The following is a 20,485-nucleotide window of genomic DNA, read 5'->3' as shown; positions in this document are numbered from 1 at the left end:
ATAGATATAGCTGACTCCTATAACTGCTAGGCTAAAAAAAGAATGCCCTCACAAATAAAAAACCCTGGCCATAAAAACATAAACACCATTAATGACCATGTAAATGTGATTATTAAAGCTCTTTACCTACAGAAGTATCACTGTCCAGTTACAATGATTATTCAGCTGCGCCATGGAAGGTTAGACTTATTGAGAAGGTTAATTTCTCCTCACAATTAAGCTTGACAATAAACCACTTAGATTTGCTGAACTAATACTGATGAGATCCAGGTTTCATTCTGGCCCATACATTGACTTAGATTTTTATTTCCTTGATAGTTTGAGGCTCACTGTGAAACAGACACATTTTAACAACAAAGACAAAAGTCATACATACTGATGTTAAGATGAGTGAGGTGATTAAGCAATTCCTGACAGAGCAATTGTAAAGTTTTGGAGAGTCTCTTCTCCCCTTGTTTTATGTAAGAACTACTAGCAGAAATAACCATTATGTTGCAGATCCTCAGTGCCTTGCTTCCATGGATTTCAAATACCTTTGAATCAGTAGAGAATACATGTAAATCTATAGAGTTAATAAAAAAATTAAAACTTTTTTAGGTAAAAAGATGGTTGACATTTTCTGGGTTTTGATAAAAAGTACTAAAAGCATGCCCCAGGCATTTTTACTGAAAATGGAACATTTTTTCAGTTAAATTTTTAACCAAAAACATTTTCTTCAAAATCCAAAAATGTCTCATGTTTCAATTTTTCACTGAGAAACTGAAAATTTGTCCTGGAAAATGTCCCTGGAAAATCAATTGTAATTTTTCAACCAGCCCTGCTGATGTGTCAGATTCTGCTCCCAATTACACCGCTGTAAATACTGCTGATGAAAATGGATAGCATCACGAGCCAATTGTCACACTGTCTGGTAAGGGACACAGCCAAGAGTAACGATCTCAGGTCAGATTACCAGAATACAGGGCACATACCCCAGACTGGTGGTATACTCTATCACAAGACTCAGAGGCAGATTAGGGGTTTGTGAGGCCCTGGGTGTTCAACCCCTCCTAACATCTTCTGCCTGTAGTACCCTCCCTGCTGCTGCCCTTCTGCCATGGAATTGGGGTTGGAGAGTGGGAGCTTGCCCCACTCGGCCCCTCCCGTCCTTACCTAGGGAGATGGGTCGAGGTGCAAGGGGCTTCTTGTGCCTGCCTGGGAAGTGGGGTCGGGGCATGGGGGCTTCCCCCTCTGCCCCGCAGGAGTGCTGGGCAGGCGGGTGGAGTGGGTTTGAGTGCAGGGGCACCCATTTTTCCAGGGGCCCCCAATTGGCCAAGGCCCCTGGGCATGGGCCTGTTGGCCCAGTAGCTAATCTGCCACTGATAAGATTTCACCAAACCAGTAACAAATGTGTACTCCCAAAATACTGTACTAATTATTATGGAGCCACGACAGCCCCCGTCACACCCTCTAGCTGCTCATGCACCACGCAGACAAACCAGACTTCTGTGGTAAATGATTATTAAAACCAGAAATCATATCTATTAGGTTTCTCCAGTTCCAAAGAACCAGACACCCTCCCCCTGCCCCAGATCAATATGTACTTCTGGATCTCACCCAAAAACCACACTGGTAGCCACTCCTTTTGTAACTCAAACTAAAGATTATAAGAAGAGAGTTATTAAATGGGTAAAGTGAATCATATACATTACAGATGATTTAAGAGTTGGTTAGAAATCTTTGTTAGAAGTTTTCCCATTGACATAGCACTGTGCACATGAACATAAGCATCAGAGTAATTTATGTCATGCACGGAAGTGGAATATTCACAACTCTGAGCAACATAAGTTTTGCCGACATAGGCTGCAGTGTAGACAGAGCCTTTGAGACCTTGGAGGATCACTACACAAGGTGATATTGGCATAGTCAGGAAATCAAGATGTGGGGAATGAATGCATATTCAGACAATTACTCCTGCCTTTTTTCTTGTTTACATAATGCCTGCAGCCAATGAATGGGAATGGAAGTCCTCATTTCTTTGCAGTCAGTGAGGCTGTATGATTTATGGTCAGAGCTTCGATCTTTATTTCATTCCCATTTTGCAATGATGACCAGAACTTTATATTTTAAACAAAAAATGTAACCACATCTGTACCCTTGGAGCGAGACCATGGGGATTGAGGGCCCAAGCACCTTGCCCACCAACTGATCAGGTGGGACTGAGTTCTCTGCTTTCCTGGGAGTGGTCTAGAAAAGGCCCCACAGATCCATAGGAGAGTAGAAAGAAGCTGGACAGTAGAAAGGAACTGGACAGCAGCAGGGGGTGACCCTTTCAGTGTCTCCTGAGTCCCAGTGATGTCACCTACATTAACTATATCCTTTTATATACCCTATATCCTAGGGGACCTGTGGGGGAGATGGCATGACACACAACAAATAACATATAGTCATAGTGCTCAATTCATAGGTAACCCAGAAGATCTTTGTTCAACCACAGTATTTGACCAACAGTTAAAAGGGAGGTGGGCAAAAAATGGGAACAACTTTTCTGGAAGAAGTTTTGAAAGAAGAATTCTGGAAAAACAAAATTTAGAATTTCAGAACTGTTTGGCCAGGTACAAATCACAAACAAATCTTGGGGAAATCGTGATTGGCTTATGAATAGCTCATGCATGTAAAAGAAGGGCTAAATAAAATAAATTGAATACATTGTGGTTAGTGAATAAGCTCACCTAGCTCACCCAGCATGGTCCTCAGGCTAAACCAGAGGGGAATGTGGAGCTACATTCCATCAGCTCCATATCCAGCAGCTATTTTGTAACAATGATGTTTACAAATATCAAATGCAGAGCACAATGTTTAATAAAGTTGAAATGTGTGAAGCCCTTTCACTCATGACTAAGATTTCCAGAGCTTCCTGTAACAATAACAATTTTTTCACAAAACATTAATTAATTAGCCTTTGTAAAGATCTGTAGGGATTGACTAATGCTTAATTCAGATTTATTTTCAAGCCATTTCTAGCATATGTTAGAAATGTGTAACACCTCTCACTATCTTTACAGTGTTTTCATTTCATGGCTAGCATATAGTTATTTCTTTGTCTAATCTATAAAGATTGAATTGAAACTAACCTTCTTATGTTTTTCTTGTAAATTAAGATGGCTTTGCAAAATAGCTTACAAACTCTGTATTATCACTTTAAAATGCCTTCTTGATGAACATTTTTACCTACTATTGCCACAAGTAACACCTAACATTACTAGAAGTGAGAGTTTTGAGAAAAAGGAGTATATATTTTTTCAGTGTTTATTTTGTGCCTCTAACTGCATTTTGTACAGTTGTCTCTGTACAGTCAGTTTCTTTGTCAGTTTCCCTTGCTGTGTGTTGGAGTCATTCACATAGCAACAGCAGAGAGAAAATATTTTTTTTAAATAAGAATTGTGATTGTTTAACCCAGAAATTGGAAGGGGGACTCAGCGACAGGCATAAATGATCTGAAATGAATATTGGACAAAGTAGGCATGGTAATATCTTTAATTGGACCAACTTCTGTTCCATTGGTGAAAGAGAGAAGCTTTCACAGAACTCTTCCTCACATCCTGAACTCTACTCAAGATACCTAGTGGAGCAGGCCATGATCTTATGCTAATAATAACTCTGGGTCTGACTCAAAGCCCAGTGAAGTCCAGACGTTAGATCAGTTTGGGAACACCCTTAAGTTCCTGTTTATACACTTCTACCCCGATATAACATGAATTCAGATATAACGCGGTAAGACAGCGGGGGGGGGGGCAGGGCCGCGCACTCCAACGGATCAAAGCAAGTTCAATATAATGCGGTTTCACCTCTAATGCGGTAAAACAGCGTTATATCGGGGTAGAGGTATACTACAAAGTGGAGCATGCTTTTACCACGTCAGGGCTGGGCACAGCTGTGTTATACCTGGATACCTTGACATAGTTTGCTATGTAGTATAAACAGACCTCGTTTAACAAAACTAGTTAAAGCCCTTCCCTCCCAATTTGTGAGTGCTTTGAAAATAGACCCCAACATCCCCTCAACTTTGTGGAGCTGGAGAAGAAATGACTTGAAAAGACCTGTTTTCTATTGCCTCCAGAAGGACAGTCTATTTTTCTCCCTCCATTATAAGAATTCATCTGGCAAATGATAACAGACTTCCCCTAATCAGATTGACTCAGAAGATTAAATAATGTTTTGGATAACAAGTGTAAAATGGCTCATCTCTTCTATTATATAATAATATAAATTCCAGAGCAATACAAAACAAATAAGCTTAAGCCTGAGTATTCAAGCCTTGTTAGGTTTATGTTGCAACCATTACACTAAACAAAAGCACAGATGTAGGCAGATCTTATCCTACTGGTGTAACAGCAACTGCTCTGGATAGGATCAAAAAGTTGTTCCATATTAGGGGTTGTCAAGTTTCTCAGAGGCATCGTGGTCCAGGTTTGTTTTAAAGAAATAGACTCCAATCCTGCAATCACTTATGCAGGAGGTATCTGTTAAGATGTTTTGCCTTGTTCTACTTTACCTCACTTGAGATAGGTGCAATTCAAGCATCTGACAAAATAATAGGAGAGCAACCTTCCAAGTTAGTAAGGAAAACATCTGACTAGTACCACCTAGGATCCCACTATTGTGCTGCTCTGCTAGAAAGAATGATAAAAGATTAAAGTTCACAGAAGGTACAACTCCAAGGTGCTCCGAGCTGTCCAGCTAATCCTTGAATGTTACATTGTAAGAATTCACATGCAAATCCCATTTGCTTGATTGCGAAAGAGGAGGCCATCAATGGGAGAGGCCTGGGAGCTCTAAAGATATTAATAGTTCATGTCTGTTCCAGTATTCAGTATCAAATCAGGGCTTTACTGTCAGCAAACAACCACCACACCTACTTATTTCTCAGCATCGTGCATGTTGTGGCTAGATGGTGATCCTGAGTCACTTGTTACCTTACACAAGAGAAACCTACATTTTAAAGAATTATTTCAAATGGGACAATAAAACAGGAGTAACAAACTTTGTGCTTTTCTGAGGTAATAGCCCCAGAAGTTCTTTATTATTTAACAGAGAGCCTGAGATGAATGCTGGAACAGGAGGCAATATGATGTTGAAGGGCTTCTGTGAAAGAAGAGGAAGAAGTGGCTCTTGGAGCCTCTGGGCCTGATCTAAAACCCATTGAAATCAGTGGGAATTTTTCCACTGACTTCAAGGTCTGGGGATTGGTCCTGCTTTGAGCGGGGGTTGGACTAGATGACTTCTTGAGGTCCCTTCCAACCCTGATATTCTATGATTCTATGAAGGTGGATCAAGGCCTCTGATAACAAGAGTAACTTTTGTAAACTTCTCATTTCTGGGCAATGAAAATACTTACTTACTGAAATAAGGACATGATTGCTGGGGATGGAAGAGATGTGGAGATATCAGAGGATGAGAGGCTTACAGTCACCTGGGTTGGGGATCTGGGCTAAGGTGGTTGGTGGTGAAGTAAGATAGGAAATATGTGTAAACGAGCTCTTAAGCTAAGAAGTGGGGGCTTAGTCGGTTTTAACACATGCAATAGTTTAAAACAACACACAAGGGTGTATGGATTGTTTGTAAGGGGTCTGTTTAGTAATGAAACAGAAAATCACTTCAAGTTTAGAAAATGCGGGAACAGTTTAGATACAAACAGGAAAGGGAATATAAAAAACTGTACAGATTTTGCAGAACATGATGTGAACCTAACAAGTAACTATGTCACCTGATTTTTGTATCCTCCTCTTCCCATTTCCTTATTTTGCTCCCATTGTTTGTCACTATCACTGGGTGTCATTTTTAATTTAGATCACAGGCTCTTTGGGCTAGTGAGTCTCTTTTATTTGTCTGCAGAGATCCTAGAACATTTTTGGACACAGAATACATAAGTAATAATATTCATAACAAAAATTGCCAAGTGATATACAAACTTAAATGAGATAGATAATATATAATGATCACTTAATCAACGACTGAACTGCAGTCTTCTCTAGGGTGAAACATAACATCCGTGTATTCTAGCGGTGTGCACAGATTTTGGACAAAAGTCCTTCTCTAGCTTTTTTAGTTTTTAATTGAATCCACAGGGAGAGTTTTACATGGGCATAATGAAACTCATTTCTCATAAACAATAATTAAACAATATCCAACAAACAATAACTACCGAAAATCCTTAAAAACTAACCGAATTAATGTATGTACACATATATCTTGCTGACTATCCATCCAATCATATTACTGTAACCCTCCTTGTGATCTTATTGTAAACTTTGTCTCTGCTCTCTATGACCCTCTTTTTCATCTCTTTGTGACCCTGGCTGGTTATGTTATGTCAAGTTTAGATTGTCTGATATTTTTCCTTCTCCAATAACATGCTTTATAGTTAGCTAAGAGATCTCTCACACACATGCAATGACTAACACCAACAAAGCAACCTCACCACATTTTCATGGTTACATTGCATTTTTTCCTATCATTTCATAAACAAATGTTTAATGTATTTAATTCTCTTGTTTAGGAACAGTGTCTGTGACTTTTTGTATAATCAGAGAATTTCAAACGTTCATCATTATCACACAAACACCCATGAGTGTATATGTAATTTTACGTGGGATGATCAGCTGTAATCTTTGTGTTCCTTTGGCTGAAGGGTAGTGTGAAGAAAAGTGATTGATCGGGATGTTTTAATTATTTGCATTTCACATTACAAGAGGCGATGTGTCGGGAGGGCACATGGGATGAAGTTACTCCCCAGCAGTCAGATCAGGTGGGGAGTGGAAGGGTCGGACCAGAGTCAGAGCAGACGGAGTGGGACCAGAGCCTCTTCCAGCCGCTGGGACATTGCCTGCTGCAGCACAGCAGCTGCCTGGGAGAGCGCCTGGCAGTGGCAGTGACAGTGAGCTGCCCCCCTCCCTCCCCACTCCCAGGCTCGACTTCCAGGGACATCGGCTGAAAGAGCTGGAGCCCCCCCTCCCCCCCCCCAGCATGCTTGGTCCATGTTCACGGAAGCTGAGCCCGGGTAGGGAGCGGGCTGTCGCCACTTCCCAGCCAGGCTCTTGCCCAGACATCTGGCTACACTGCACAGAGCAGCCACCAGGAATGGCTCCATCCTGCTCCCTGCCAGGGCCTGGCTGTCAGGGAGAGCAGCTGAATGTGCCAAGGGGAGTGGGGAGCTGGTGCAGTGGGAGAAAGGAGCCCTCCCTGCAGGTAACGAGGGGCAGGGAGAGGATGGGAATAGTGAGGCAGCCCCAGGCTGGGGGTGTGGTGGGGAGGAGACACATGGGGTGGTCAGATGTCCTCCCCTTTAGCTGGTATGAGAAGGCACCAGTTGACATTGCCATGAAACACCACAAGATTCTGAACTGGTCATTCTAGTGCCTATACTTTGTGCACCTTTAGCAAGCATTTTTTCCAGATGACCTGGACTTTAAGGAGCAATTTTGATAGCTTCACTATCAGCAGGGTGGTGCCATCGTTTCCAGATGGAAATATGACACTCTGCTGAAGGAAGCTGGAAAGGGAGTGGATAAATGAACACAATGGGCCTGATATGTCAATATGCTGAGAATCCTCCATCTCTCTTGCTGTCGGTGGGAGTTAAAGGCAGTCAGCTCCTTGCATGGTCAGGTTCTTTGTCGTTATTGGTGCAGAGATGCAGATAGCTATTGTTTTTAATACCAGTCCCTCTCTAGTTCTTCACCACGCTAATCCCAAAGCTAAGGCCCTGCAAGCCTCAAGAAGGGCACTGTAAATCATTACAAATGTTTCCCTTCAACTGCTTGAAGCTGCTCTCTCATCTGGTTCAACAATGCCGGCATTTGCTGAGCCATTTGTGACTCATCTGACACTTGCACAGACTTGTTAAACAGCAGAGTAACCTGAAAGACCAAAATGATCTACAGCGTTTTTTTCTGTCCTATCCCTTCTGGTTCACTGAATTAATCTATATGAGCACGCCAGGGGTGAGGAGAGTGGGATAGTGGGTGAAATTGCAGTGTGTTCTCTTCCTAGCTTCTCATCTGAGAATTAAACTCTGCTGTGTGATCTATGGCTCAGTGCTGGAAGGTGATAAGGACCTTCCATCTCACTAGCTTCCATGGGAGATGAGGGCGCTCAGCACCACACAAGTTTGGTCATTTAATAGATATATCCAGTTCAAAACAAAAAACAAAGAAAACCCATCAGTGCCCTAGCTATGCTGTGGGTGAGAATATGCAAGCAGTCAAGCAATACAAACACATTGGTGCATTGTGGTGCCTTTTACAAAGACACTTAGCAGGTATTTAATAATTTAAATAGATTTCTAATTAACTTTTCCTTTAAATAACTCCTTACATACTTACAACTGTCCATCCCCACAGAGTGTACTGGTCTGTCATGGGATTGCCTGGGAGTGCTTTTTGTCTGGAAAATACTGTATTATTTAAACATTTCTATTTTTGACTTTACAAACAGCTACTTTAAATCAAAGAGGTGTGTTCCATTTCTGACTTACTAACGTCAGCTGTGTTCCTTCTATAGTGTTCTTTTGACAGGCTGAGATTGCATGAGCTGTAATATGTTGCTGTTATATCTTTTTAATGCATTGTGTGATTGAGTTAGGGCTATCAATGCTATTGAACGATTGTTAAAATCAACTTTTAATTTTGCACACAGTAGCATATGGCAAATAAGAATTTTATCTCCTCTTCCCCAGATGAAACACAGCAGGGAGCAGATAACATTATTTTATGAACATTTACATCATCTTATATTTAATTTCCCCTAAAATTGGTAAAATGGCCTCCCCCTCTCCCATGGCTCATATGGTATAGTGGCAGCTGCTAAGCTTGTGATCAGTTTTTGTCCTCCTATTTCTGGCAGCAACAGATTTCACTGTGTAGGTGAAATTCACCCCTGTGGCAAGGACTAGGACAAGGTCTGTGAATCACATAAATCTGATTTATCTTTCCAAATGGAGTTTAAGTGGTACCTAAGCCTGTGCAAGCCTCTGCACAGGGGGTGAATCTGCTTCTCATTTTCTCTTAAACCGGGCTCCATTTTTATCTTTATAATCAAATCAAATTTCTTCCTTGATGACTGGTGTTGATGATCTAATTGAAATATGTGCTAGAAGCTGATTCCTAGTCTGGTGTGTACGGTATGTTTTCAGAATCTGCCACATGACCACTGTTTATCATTGTAATTTTTTTGTCATTCAGCATGGAAAAAGGAGGCAAATTAAACCAAATGGGAAGGGAGAATGGGCCCGCTAGCATTGTGGCTGACACCACTTTCTTCCCACACTGCAAGACATGTATATTAATCCTATTTTCATACTTGTGTGTGTTGAGGTAATAATCTCCAGGACACCTGTAGTTTGATTCCAGTGGGGAAATTGGGTAATTGCCAATGAAACTATGCTAATGAAACCATGCTATAGCACCAAGGGGGAGACAATGAGGGCTTGTCTACATGGGGAAATTGACCAGTATAGTTACAGTGGAATATACAAGGAAATAAACTATTCTGCTATAGCTATATCAGAATAACTCCCTATGTGGAAATTCTATTCTGGAACAAAGATGACTTTAAGTCAGGAGAGTGGCTTATTCCGCTGTACTATGCTGGTCAGTTTTCTCATGTAGACAAGCCCTGAGATTGTAGGATCTGTGATGATTTCATCAGCACCCAGTGATTTTATCCCAGTCAGATCACATTCCTTCATTGTCCTTTTCTATTCGCTTCCTTTTTCTGCCTCCTACCTCTCACACTCAACTATTCTTTCCCCTCTTACTCTGCTGTCTCTCTCCCTTGTTTCTTTTGACAGGACTTTAATGGAATGAAAAGACGCACCCTCCCCTATCCCACCTATGCTAATCGTGGCCTGATGAGAGCCATTTGTCAGCCCCTTTCCACTCTCCTACCACCCCAGGCCTCCCAGCTGGGATTCAGTCAGTGCTTTTTGTGCCTCTCAGCTGTTTTCAGCAAGGCAACAGATGTCACTTCTGCTCACCCACTGAGAACAGCTAGCAGCTGCCACTGCAATGTAATGCTGTCATTTGTGTTCTTTGCCACCTCGCCTGGCCACCACCTCTGAGTCTCAGCTCCAGGACTGTGGACAGTTCTCTTTCTCCTTGGAGAGTCTTGTGCTCTAGTAGAAAATATTATTTTCTGTTGAAGCTAGAACAAGGTTGGGCAAATTACGGCCCCTCAGGGCTTTGGGCAAGGGCAGCCCACAGGTAAGGGAAGCACGTGGAGCCCTCTGCCCCTCTTTCCCCAGAGGCTGCAGGGACGTGGTGCCAGCCACTTCCTGGAGCGGTGTGGGGCCAGCCCCGGTGCATGCTGAAGCCACCCTAGAGCTGCTTCAGGTAAGCGATGCCGGGCCAGAGCCCACACCCTGAACCCCTCCTGCACCCAGCATCCCAACTCCCTGCCCTGAGCCCCCTGCCTGCACCCTAACCCCTGACACACCCCAAGCCCCTCCTGCACCCCAACCTCCTGCCCTGAGCCCACTGCTGCACCTTGCACCCCTCCTGCACCTAAACCCCCTACCCTGAGCCCCCCTGCACTCTGCACCCCTCCCTGCACCACTTCCCAGAGCCCCCTTCCACACTGCGCACCCCCTCCTGCACCTCAACTCCCTTCCCTGAGCCCCCTCATGCACCCCGGACCCTTCCTCTGCCCCAACCCCTTGCCCTGAGCCCTGCATACAATTTCCCTACCCAGATGTGGCCCTCGGGCCAAAAAGTTTGCCCGCTCCATAGATAGAATATCCAGTTTTACCTCCAGCGAGATTTCAGACTTTAATGACAGCTAAAAGCAGGCACTCTACATATAATTCCTAATAATTGTGCTGCTGAAGATCTACCTGCCACATAACAGAGATCCAAGATTTGGGCTATGTCATAAACAGATAAATAAGAGTTAATAGAACAAAAGTACTTCATATCTCTTTGCCTATAAAGGATTAACAAGATCAGTGAGCCTGGCTGTCACCTGACCAGAAGACCAATCAGGGGACAGGATACTTTCAAATCTTGAGGGAGGGAAGTTTGTGTGTGTGCTGTTAGAATTTGGTTGTTGTTCTCTCTGGGTTCTGAGAGTGACCAGACATGCAACCAGGTTTCTCTCCAATCTCCCTGATACAGGTTCTTATAGATTCAAAATAGTAAGTACTAGGTGATAAGGCGAGTTAGGCTTATGTTTGTTTTCTTTATTTGCAAATGTGTATTTGGCTGGAAGGAGTTCAAATTTGTATTTTGCTGAAAGGATTTTAATTTGTACTTGTACACTTAGGCTGGGACGGTATTCCCAGTGTTTATGGCTGAAAGACCCTGTAACATATTCCATCTTAAATTTACAAAGATAATTTTTACTGTTTTTCTTTCTTTAATTAAAAGCATTTCTTGTTTAAGAACCTGATTGTTTTTTTTTTATTCTGGTGAGACCCCAGGGGACTGGGTCTGGATCCACCAGGGAACTGGTGGAGAGAAAGGAGGGAAGGGGGAGAGAAAGGTTTATTTCTCTCTGTGTTAGGATTACTTTCTCTCTCAGGGAGAGTCTGGGAGGGGGATTGAGAAGGGGGCAGGAAGGTGAATTTTCCTCTCTATTTTAAGATTCAAGGAGTTTGAATCACAGTGATCTTCCAGGGTAATCAAGGGAGGGGAAGTCTGGGAGAGGCAATGGTGAGAGAAAGGGTTTACTTTCCTTGTGTTAAGATCCAGAGGGACTGGGTCTTGGGGGTCCCTGGGCAAGGTTTTGGAGGGACTAGAGTGTACCAGGCACTGGAATTCCTGGTTGGTGGCAGCGCTACAAGTACTAAGCTGGTAATTGAGCTTAGAGGAATTCATGCTGGTACCCCATCTTTTGGACGCTAAGGTTCAGAGTGGGGAATTGTACCGTGACAGGCTAAAACTGACTTTTTTTTTTCATTTTGTAATAAGCACAACCAATAATACGGATTCTGAAGAAAAATGTGTATATACCATTTGGGCAAGACTGTGACTGGGGAAGATGGGCACGGAAAACTTCCCATTCCCTTCATAATCCCTAAAGAGAGGCCTCTTACAATGACAATCTTTGCACTGCAAGGAGCAAGAACTGCTTCTGATCAGCACTGCTGTTGGCTGAAACCTCCTAGAGATGACAGGGAGGAACTGGAGGGACAGGACCAGGGATACAATCTCAGATTCCATGGAGTGTGTGTGTGGTGTACAACGGAGGCCCTGGAACAGCCTTCCGGTGGGTGGTGGTGTGGGAAGGGGGAGTGGAATGGGAGGGTGGGACAATCTAACTGGATTTAAGATGGATCTTGATGAGTTTATGAATGGGATTATATGACAGGGTTGCCTGCAATGGCAGGGGACTGGACTTCCTGACCCAGGAGTTCATCCAGTCTGATGTGTGCTGCTGCACGTATCTCAAGGGTAGCATAGCAGCTGTGCTATATCTCTGTTCCTAGAAGGACAAGGCCTTCAGGAGCGTCTGCTGGGGCAATACAGCTGCAATATCCTTTATCCATATACCTGTTTGTTTGTATTTTTAACACTATTTTGTAACATCCTTCGATTATCCACTCCTGAGGACAGACCTAGTTTAAAAACTTATGATTTTGGAAAGCTAATCTTAACTGTAGGAAGGCTCCAATATTTCCTTACAATCATGTGAGGTTTAAAATCCAGCATCTTCAGCCTTTCTCCTGCTTGTCAAGCAGACTGTGGTCATAGGCTCTGTGATCAAAAAACACAAGTACATAGGCTCTATGGCACCCATGGGCTAATAGTGTCATCAACACAACTTCCCAGCAAATCTAAAGAAGTGTCAAGCTTCTGTCAGGAAGAATTAGGCTTTCCAGGGATGCAGTTTGGAAGGAGATCAGGGTGAAAGGGAGAAAACCCGGATATAGTTCAGTTTCAAATGTAAAATATATCACCCAGGTGGGGCAATACACTTTTGCAGAACATGCTGACCACAAGTTTCGAACAATGCTTGCTTTGAGTTAATCCTGCAGCACTTACTGGAACACAACCAGTAGAAATAATATCTCATGGACTCATACAATGACCACTTAAGGATATTATGATGTCAAGCACAAAGCCTAAACTAGATCTTTCTTAGTAAGGACTGTGCACTTAATCTTAAATCTCTCAAACCTGGCTTTTAAACTGAAAGGAAAAAATGTTAGCTTTGTGCCTCAGTCACAGGTCTGTAACGTACACCGAAGAGCTTTAAAGTAGCATGGTTTGAACCCCTTTGATAAATGCATTTTAAGTGGTCAGTTATTTATTTATTTGTTTATTTATTTATTTATTTATACACACTGACTTAATGTGACCTTGTCTTTATCATAAAGGGATTATGAAAACTAAAGAGATATATTCAGCTGTAATGAGTGCCAGATTGTATCCTGCCTGTGCACCTGCTCAGGGAATACTCCATTACCACTCTGCACACCCATTACTGCAGATAGCTGTGCAAAAGGGGCGTACGTGGCCCCTGTGGAGGTTGTGCATGTGGACTGGGACTGTGCAGAAAAGGATAAGAAATAGGTGTAGCCTTGGTGGGACATTGCTGGCACAGGGGTACATTCCCCTTTCAGAAGGGGAAACCAGGAAGGAGATTTTGTCTCTTTCTATCATTTTATGCTTCCCAGTCTTTGCCTGGGGCACTGTAATTACTCAATGGCCCATGGCTAGGACTTGTGGCAAGCTCACAATCTATCTTATAATGACCTTACCATCAGCTAGGAAAAGGTGTGGTGGAGAAATTGCTGGCATGTCTATAGAATGTCAAGCAGCTATGAATGTCTATAGAACATCACTAAACACCACAAAAGTCAACTCAACCACTGCTTAGGTTCTTCCAAGGTAGCCCAGTTCTGAAGCCTGCTCCCTTCTCTTTCACTCCATCTAGGTAGAAGTTCTCCGGGCTTGGTATTGCTGGTAGGTGTTGCAGAACGGAGCCTGATTCAGTATGTGTCCAGGACTATTAACTCCTTCCTAACCTGCTGCAGTTGTCCATCCCATCACACCCACCAACCAGTAGATAATATAATAATTTTTATTGAATTACCTAGGAAAAAAAGTGAGGTGGAGAAGCTTTTAAGGATCTCACACTTTTCACAAGACTATGGATAACTACTGTCATTTGAAGAGAACCCGGTAGCTTGGAGAAAAGAGCATGATTCTTGAAAGGTCAGCTCCTATTTTATTATCTTTGTGATGATGATGTGCTATGTTGTCCCACGAATAAAGAACAGCACTCTCAGTCTGAATGCTCTGTACTGTATTTTAGATTAAGAGAAGAACAGCAAAAGACAACAATCATCTCTATGAGAAAACAGAGTATGTGTGGGTGTATCTTTTGACAGTCTTCACTGAACTCCGAGAATCCACTGAACATCTGTTGTTTCAGATAACAGAGTCCTTAGAGGTTCCCAATGGAATTATTCAGAGAAGACCACATCTTCATTCTTTGTCAGTTTCAAGCAAAAATGTGTGCGCACACGCACGCACACACACACACACACACACACACACACACTAGGGGCCTGATCACTGAAATCAATGGGGCTACTCATAAGAGTAAAGGCTTGACCGGTTGGGCCATTGATTTGTGTGCTAGACCCCACACCAACAGCAGACACCAGACCTGAGCAATTTGTTTTGTAGTTCCTTGGTTTGCAGCTGCATGGATATGATAATCAGTGTTTTATTCCTAGTTATATTTTTTTAATCCTTACATTCACACTATTGACATTAAATATAACAGTCTCTTCCCTCTGACAATTCTGTCTTCATCCGTCATCGCGTATGCTGTACCTCTTCCTCCCTGCTTGCAGAAAGGCCTTTTCCCCAGCTATTTATTAGCCACCTCATGAAATAAATTCAAGAGGGGGAACACCTGTAATCCAGCTGGCCTTGGGGCCTTAGTTCACTCTCAGAAATTAATGCTTGGAATGCCACAGTATCTGGCCTTCCCCTTCCCTGCTGCAGCCAGAGAGTGAACAATAGTTTTCTTGGATGTCACAGTTTGTATGTGGTGCTTATATCAGTATAGTTTATTTCTGTCCATACATTTATGGGATTAAGCTATACCACTATAAACACTTTTTAATTCAGTATAGCTGTGTTCACACTTGGGCATTGTAGTGCTTTAATTACATCTGTTTTTAAACCCATATATTTAAAGTCGTATAAAACCTGTGAGTATAGAAGCCCTGAAAGTCAAGGGACTATGGTTCTTGACAGTGCCATGAACTAGTTGTATGAGCATGAGATGTTCTACATTTTGAGGTGCACAGTTTCACAAGCTGGGCTCCCAAAGTTGAGGCACTCAAAATGAGTGGATGCTTTTGAAAATTTTGGCCTGAATATCTCTGAGCCTCAGTTTCTGCATCTGTCTAATGAAGATAACAACTCTTACCACGATTGTAAAGTGCTTTGAGATCTATGATAGAAAACACTATGGGATGGATTCCAATAGCCTTCCTCATTGAATAGTACCTTACTCCTGTCTGTTACAGCTGTCCCCCTGCTGCATTCCTTTTTCCCCTCTCCTTTCTGTTTGTCCTGTGTGGCCGCCCCTCCTCGCCATTGTGCTAACTGAAGTCACAGCCCTATTCATAGGAATGGCTTGTACAGACTAACTGGAGCCATTGCTCTGCCTAGGGAGGGGGCTTCTTGCTTCTTTGTTTGGCTCCTTTGTTCAGACCCGGGCTCGGTGTGGGGGGCGCTGCCCAGAAATGCAAGACCTGAAGTGGCCAACTAATTAAGCATATGGGTCATACCTGTGGCTCAGAACATGCCCAGGCATGCCTATGCTTACCTGCAGCCTTTCCCTGCCTTCTCTCCTCCCCTGTATCAAGAGGAGCCAATTAAAAGTACTGGTGGGAAGCTGCCTGAGTTTGCCTTTAAAGCCAGACATTTTCTGATCAGACCTCGGAGAAGGTCCTTGCTTTGCCACCTGGTCTGATCAGCTAGGGGTCTTTGGGGGGCCCTCTCCCCACTCTCGTTTGTTTTTGAGCGTACCCCCGTTTTTAAACTCCTCTCCCACGAACAACGAATTTGTGCCTGGAGATCTCCTGATTATTGTAAGCAAATCGAGTCCTCTCTCCATCCTCCGATGCTACTGCTGTTCCTGCCTCTGTGCTTGCTGCTGTCCTGGGGATTGGTAAGAACTCCCTCATGCAGACTCCCCGTCCTAGCTGCTGGCCTTGTTTCCCAGCAGACAGACCCAAGCTAACTCCTTGGTCTGTATCTGTAATCTGTTTCTTGCTCCACAGTGCCTTTGCTGCTAAAAATAAGCCTGTGCCACTGCTAAGCTGTGCCTTCCTGGACTGTATCCTGCGCCGCCGGCTTGCAGCCGCCCCACTGCTGCGGCCCCCACCCTCCCGGGGGCTGTACCCTGGGCACACACCACTCTGCCCTCTGGAACTGCTCCCCCTCCCGATCAAAGAATCGGCATAGTGTAAGGTGCACCTATTAGAATCAGGTTCTTAGTCTAGATAAGTTGTAATTTCATTTTGCATTGCTGTGGTTAAGTTAGGTTTAAAGAATTGTTTGTATTGTGCTCTGTAAGTTAGGTTTAAAAAAGAATTGTTGCATTGTGTTCTGTTACTTGCTAATTTGTGTAGTCTTGGTTAAGTTAGATCATAAATAAGGTTTTGCTGTGTTCTGTATAATTGTGGTTAAGTTTGTCTTCCTGCTGCCCTAACACCCCCAAGCTTGCCCGTGTCTCCCCCCAAGCTCCACAGTCACTCGTTGCAGTCTCTCTGCTGTTTAAACTTGCAGCCTGTCTGCTCTCTGTGTCTCCCTGAGTTTAAATCTCCCTCTGCAGCGCCTCTGCCTTTGGTCTCTGCTCCACCACATGCTCCTCTTCCCCCATCCCCCAACCTCATTGCTCTACCACTGCCTTTCTCTCTCTCTCTCTCTCTCTTTTAATCCCTTCCCCCACGTGTTCACCCCGCTCCTACTGCTGCCAAACCTCAATTGTATTACTGAAGTCTAGCATAAAACCCCATTGGTTACCCTTTTCTCTCTGACACACCTCACATTTTACATTTACACCACTGTGACACATTTTTACCTAGAGTTGTTGGTTATTTAACACATTTTACCCATAACTGTTAGTTGGTTATATGCTGTTGTGACACACCCTTTACATAGAAATTGTTAGCTACCTGTTACATTTATACTTCAGTGTTAATTGGTTACCAACTGTATTGTACCTCACTGTATTGTACCCCACTATTGAAACCCCATACACTATTTACTAAAAGAAGCCTCTCCCCAATTGTCTACCTTAACAAACCCCATACCCCTCACTATTGAATTTTCCCTGTTTTTGCATTTTCTTAATAAAGTTTATTTTGCACCCCACCAGTGCAGTAGTTGTCCCCCAAGATCCCCTACCTGCTGGCAGGGTCAACTCCACCAGTAGCCCCACTGAAGTCAATAGAAGTATTCATGGAATAATATGCTGCTGAACCAGAATAAGAGCATTAGAATCAATGAAAAGGCTTGTTGTAGCTATTTAGCTAATGTAGAAATGTGTTAAATAATCTTGTTTCATCAGTATTTTTCTTTTCAATTTACTATTTTAGACTTATTCCTCACACATCTGTTTAAGAGGATTCTGCACTTTAATGCACTGCATGTTAGTCTGATACAGTGACTATAAATTAACATAGTTATCCATGCAGTCTATTTTCTATTGCATTTTACCCTTAGCTCAATGACAGCCTTTTCCTTTAACAAATTTAGAGTCTGATCTGGATTGCATGCATACCCAAAATTATCATTTAGGTGATCATATAGACTATATAATTTATAATATATTATATAACAGAGATATATTCTATAGTATATATTGTTCTAGCTAGTATTTAAAATGGCTTCACTATACTTATGTACATAGTTTGAGTTCTCTTAGAAAATGTACTCTTTAAAAACACTACTAATCCTTTTAGTATAGCTGTTGGTTTAGCTGGCCTTTGTGGTGAAGTGTTAATGGTATTAGAGCAATGCTGTCAGTTTGCTGTTCTTTTTTTCACATGCCAATCAATTTTCAGCTCTTTATAATTCTTTGAACTTAGTTCGACTAAATGAGAAAATCCGATCACAAACAAAAGATCGTTGGGTGGTGCCGCTACAGGAAATTATAATCTTTAAGGATATTTGGAGTAAGTAAATACTGCAACAAAGACAAATAGGCAGAGTGGTAAGAATTGTCAAACGTTTCCTAATCCTGGCTTTGTTTGGTCAGTTTCTTAAAACCTTTGTAGTAGATGGTTTCATTGACATTCACTTGGTAATTACTTGTCTCCAGTTGAGACTTAAAGTGAAGATAAGACCAGACAGGGCTTTGCACAGCCATGGGCAATGCACAGTTTGAAATCAGGTACAATATTAGATAAATGTTACATAATGCTATAACTTGCCATCAGATATTTAAGTAGAACTCCCCACTGAAACAAAATCAACTAGGAATTCTGCCTAAATTTGACGGTATAATACAGCCTGTAGAGAAGTAAGATGAGAAAGAGCTTTTCCCAGCCAAATTCAGAAGTGACATAAAGGATGGTGTAAGTCAGGGAATCTCAACCTTTTTCTTTTGGAGCCCCCCTCCCTCCCCTCCAACATGCTATAAAACTTCCACGGCCCGCCTGTGCCACAATAACTGTTTTTCTGCATATCCAGTAGATTAAAAGCCAGGGCTGGAGTTATGGGGTAGCTGCAGGGGGCCCCACGAGGCTAAGTTGTTTGGGATTTGGCTTCAGCCCCATGCGGCTTCAGCTTCAGCCCCCATAGTGGGGCTTGGGGTCTAGCTTTCTTTCTTGGGCTCCAGCCCCGCCCCCACTCCTCTGAGGACTCCAGAAGCGGTTGGGCCTGCACTCACTGGTAAGTAGAGCGACCCGCCCCAGCCTGCTCTGCTCTCCTGGCTCCCAGCCACACTGCTGGCGATTGCTGGGAGGCAGTTCTCCCCTCCCTGCAAACCTGGGAGCCAGGGGAGCAGAGCAGGCTGGGGCCAGGTCACTCCACTTCCCACAGTAAGTGGCCAACCCCCCTCCCCTGTCCCCTGTGAAGGCCTGGGGCCAGCCCCCACGCCCACCCCCAGGAGTCCCCCCCCCCGTGTAGGGCACAAAAGTAGCTAGGAACAGCCCTACCTGGGCCCCAGTGACTCTTGATGCTGGCTCTGCTCTCTAGTTTATTTTGGCGGCCTCCTGAATCTTGCTTGCGGCCCCCCAGGGGGCCTCGGACTCTGGTTGAGAAACTTTGGTATAAATTATGCATCCAGGAGCAGGTATGGGAACCACTGAAGTTTACATACTGTGAAGACAGGATTGTAACAGCAAATGTAGCCAACCAATGGATGTAACAAGAGTAACTGCTTCCTGTTCAGTGCTTTTCCTGCTACAACCTCATCCATACAGGCCTTTGGCATGTCAGTTATACTTGTTGTCACACCCACTTATGATGATTTACTGATGTGTAGCTTGCACAATTACACCCCTGAATTTAGTCATCCCTTGCTGACCATTCAGCCATCTTTAGCATACATAATGAACCCCCCCCTTTTTTTTTAAATTAAACTTTTAAAAACTCTTTGGAATTCTATCACTTCGTGCAGAGAAGGGAAAAAATACTCCCATATGTAAAAGCAAACATATAACTATAGGAAAAAAATCACTATCAACAAAATATTAAGGAGAGTTTTTAGAGAGAGTCTTTATCTACTGCCATCTAGATAACATGGACGAATGGTATTCAGTAGATGAATGTTGACTGTAGCATGGCAGTGTTTTGACATTCTTAACAAATTCAACCGTAATTTGGCACTTACGACACAAACTGGTACCCTTGAATTTTAATGAACCAGCTACTGATTCAGTATCAAATTCATATAGCAAGAGTAAAGGCAGAATAGCTCATCTTGCCTGCAGTTTTGTTTACTGACAGATGTCTGCTACTAATGCCTTCTGTGTTATAGTAATGCTTACACAGCTCAGTGCTAACTATTTTCTGGAATGAGGTTATGAATTTGACAGGGTTTTTACTAAGTTTAAAATCCTATCATATGAAAGGATCAACACAAGAAAACTGACAGAAAAAGGACCATCTAACTTCTATTTATTTCATACAACTAGAAATGACACACAATAGAAAATATCGGTCTCTTGCTTTAACACTGACAGTGGGGTCATAACACTTGTGATAGATATAAAACTGGAAATGATTTTGTAGATGGTAAATGGAGCATTAACATTACCTGGCAGATAGGCTGTCATTTTTTTAGAATCAGTTTGAAAAATGCCCATAATATTATATTTCTGCAGCCTTTAGATGAAGAACCAAAACAGATTCCCTAACAAACTCTATTTACATGCATTTAAAATATATGGGCAAATGTGTGTTAGTGAAAATCCCCTGTGTTTGCCTACTCCAACATAGTTCTCATGCAGACTCATAGGTCCAGATCTGTA

This window comes from Gopherus evgoodei, chromosome 3 (assembly GCF_007399415.2).
Source record: "Gopherus evgoodei ecotype Sinaloan lineage chromosome 3, rGopEvg1_v1.p, whole genome shotgun sequence".
Lineage (NCBI taxonomy): Eukaryota > Metazoa > Chordata > Testudines > Testudinidae > Gopherus > Gopherus evgoodei.
The sequence above is the reverse complement of the archived record's forward strand: the minus strand, read 5'-3'. Positions refer to the sequence as shown.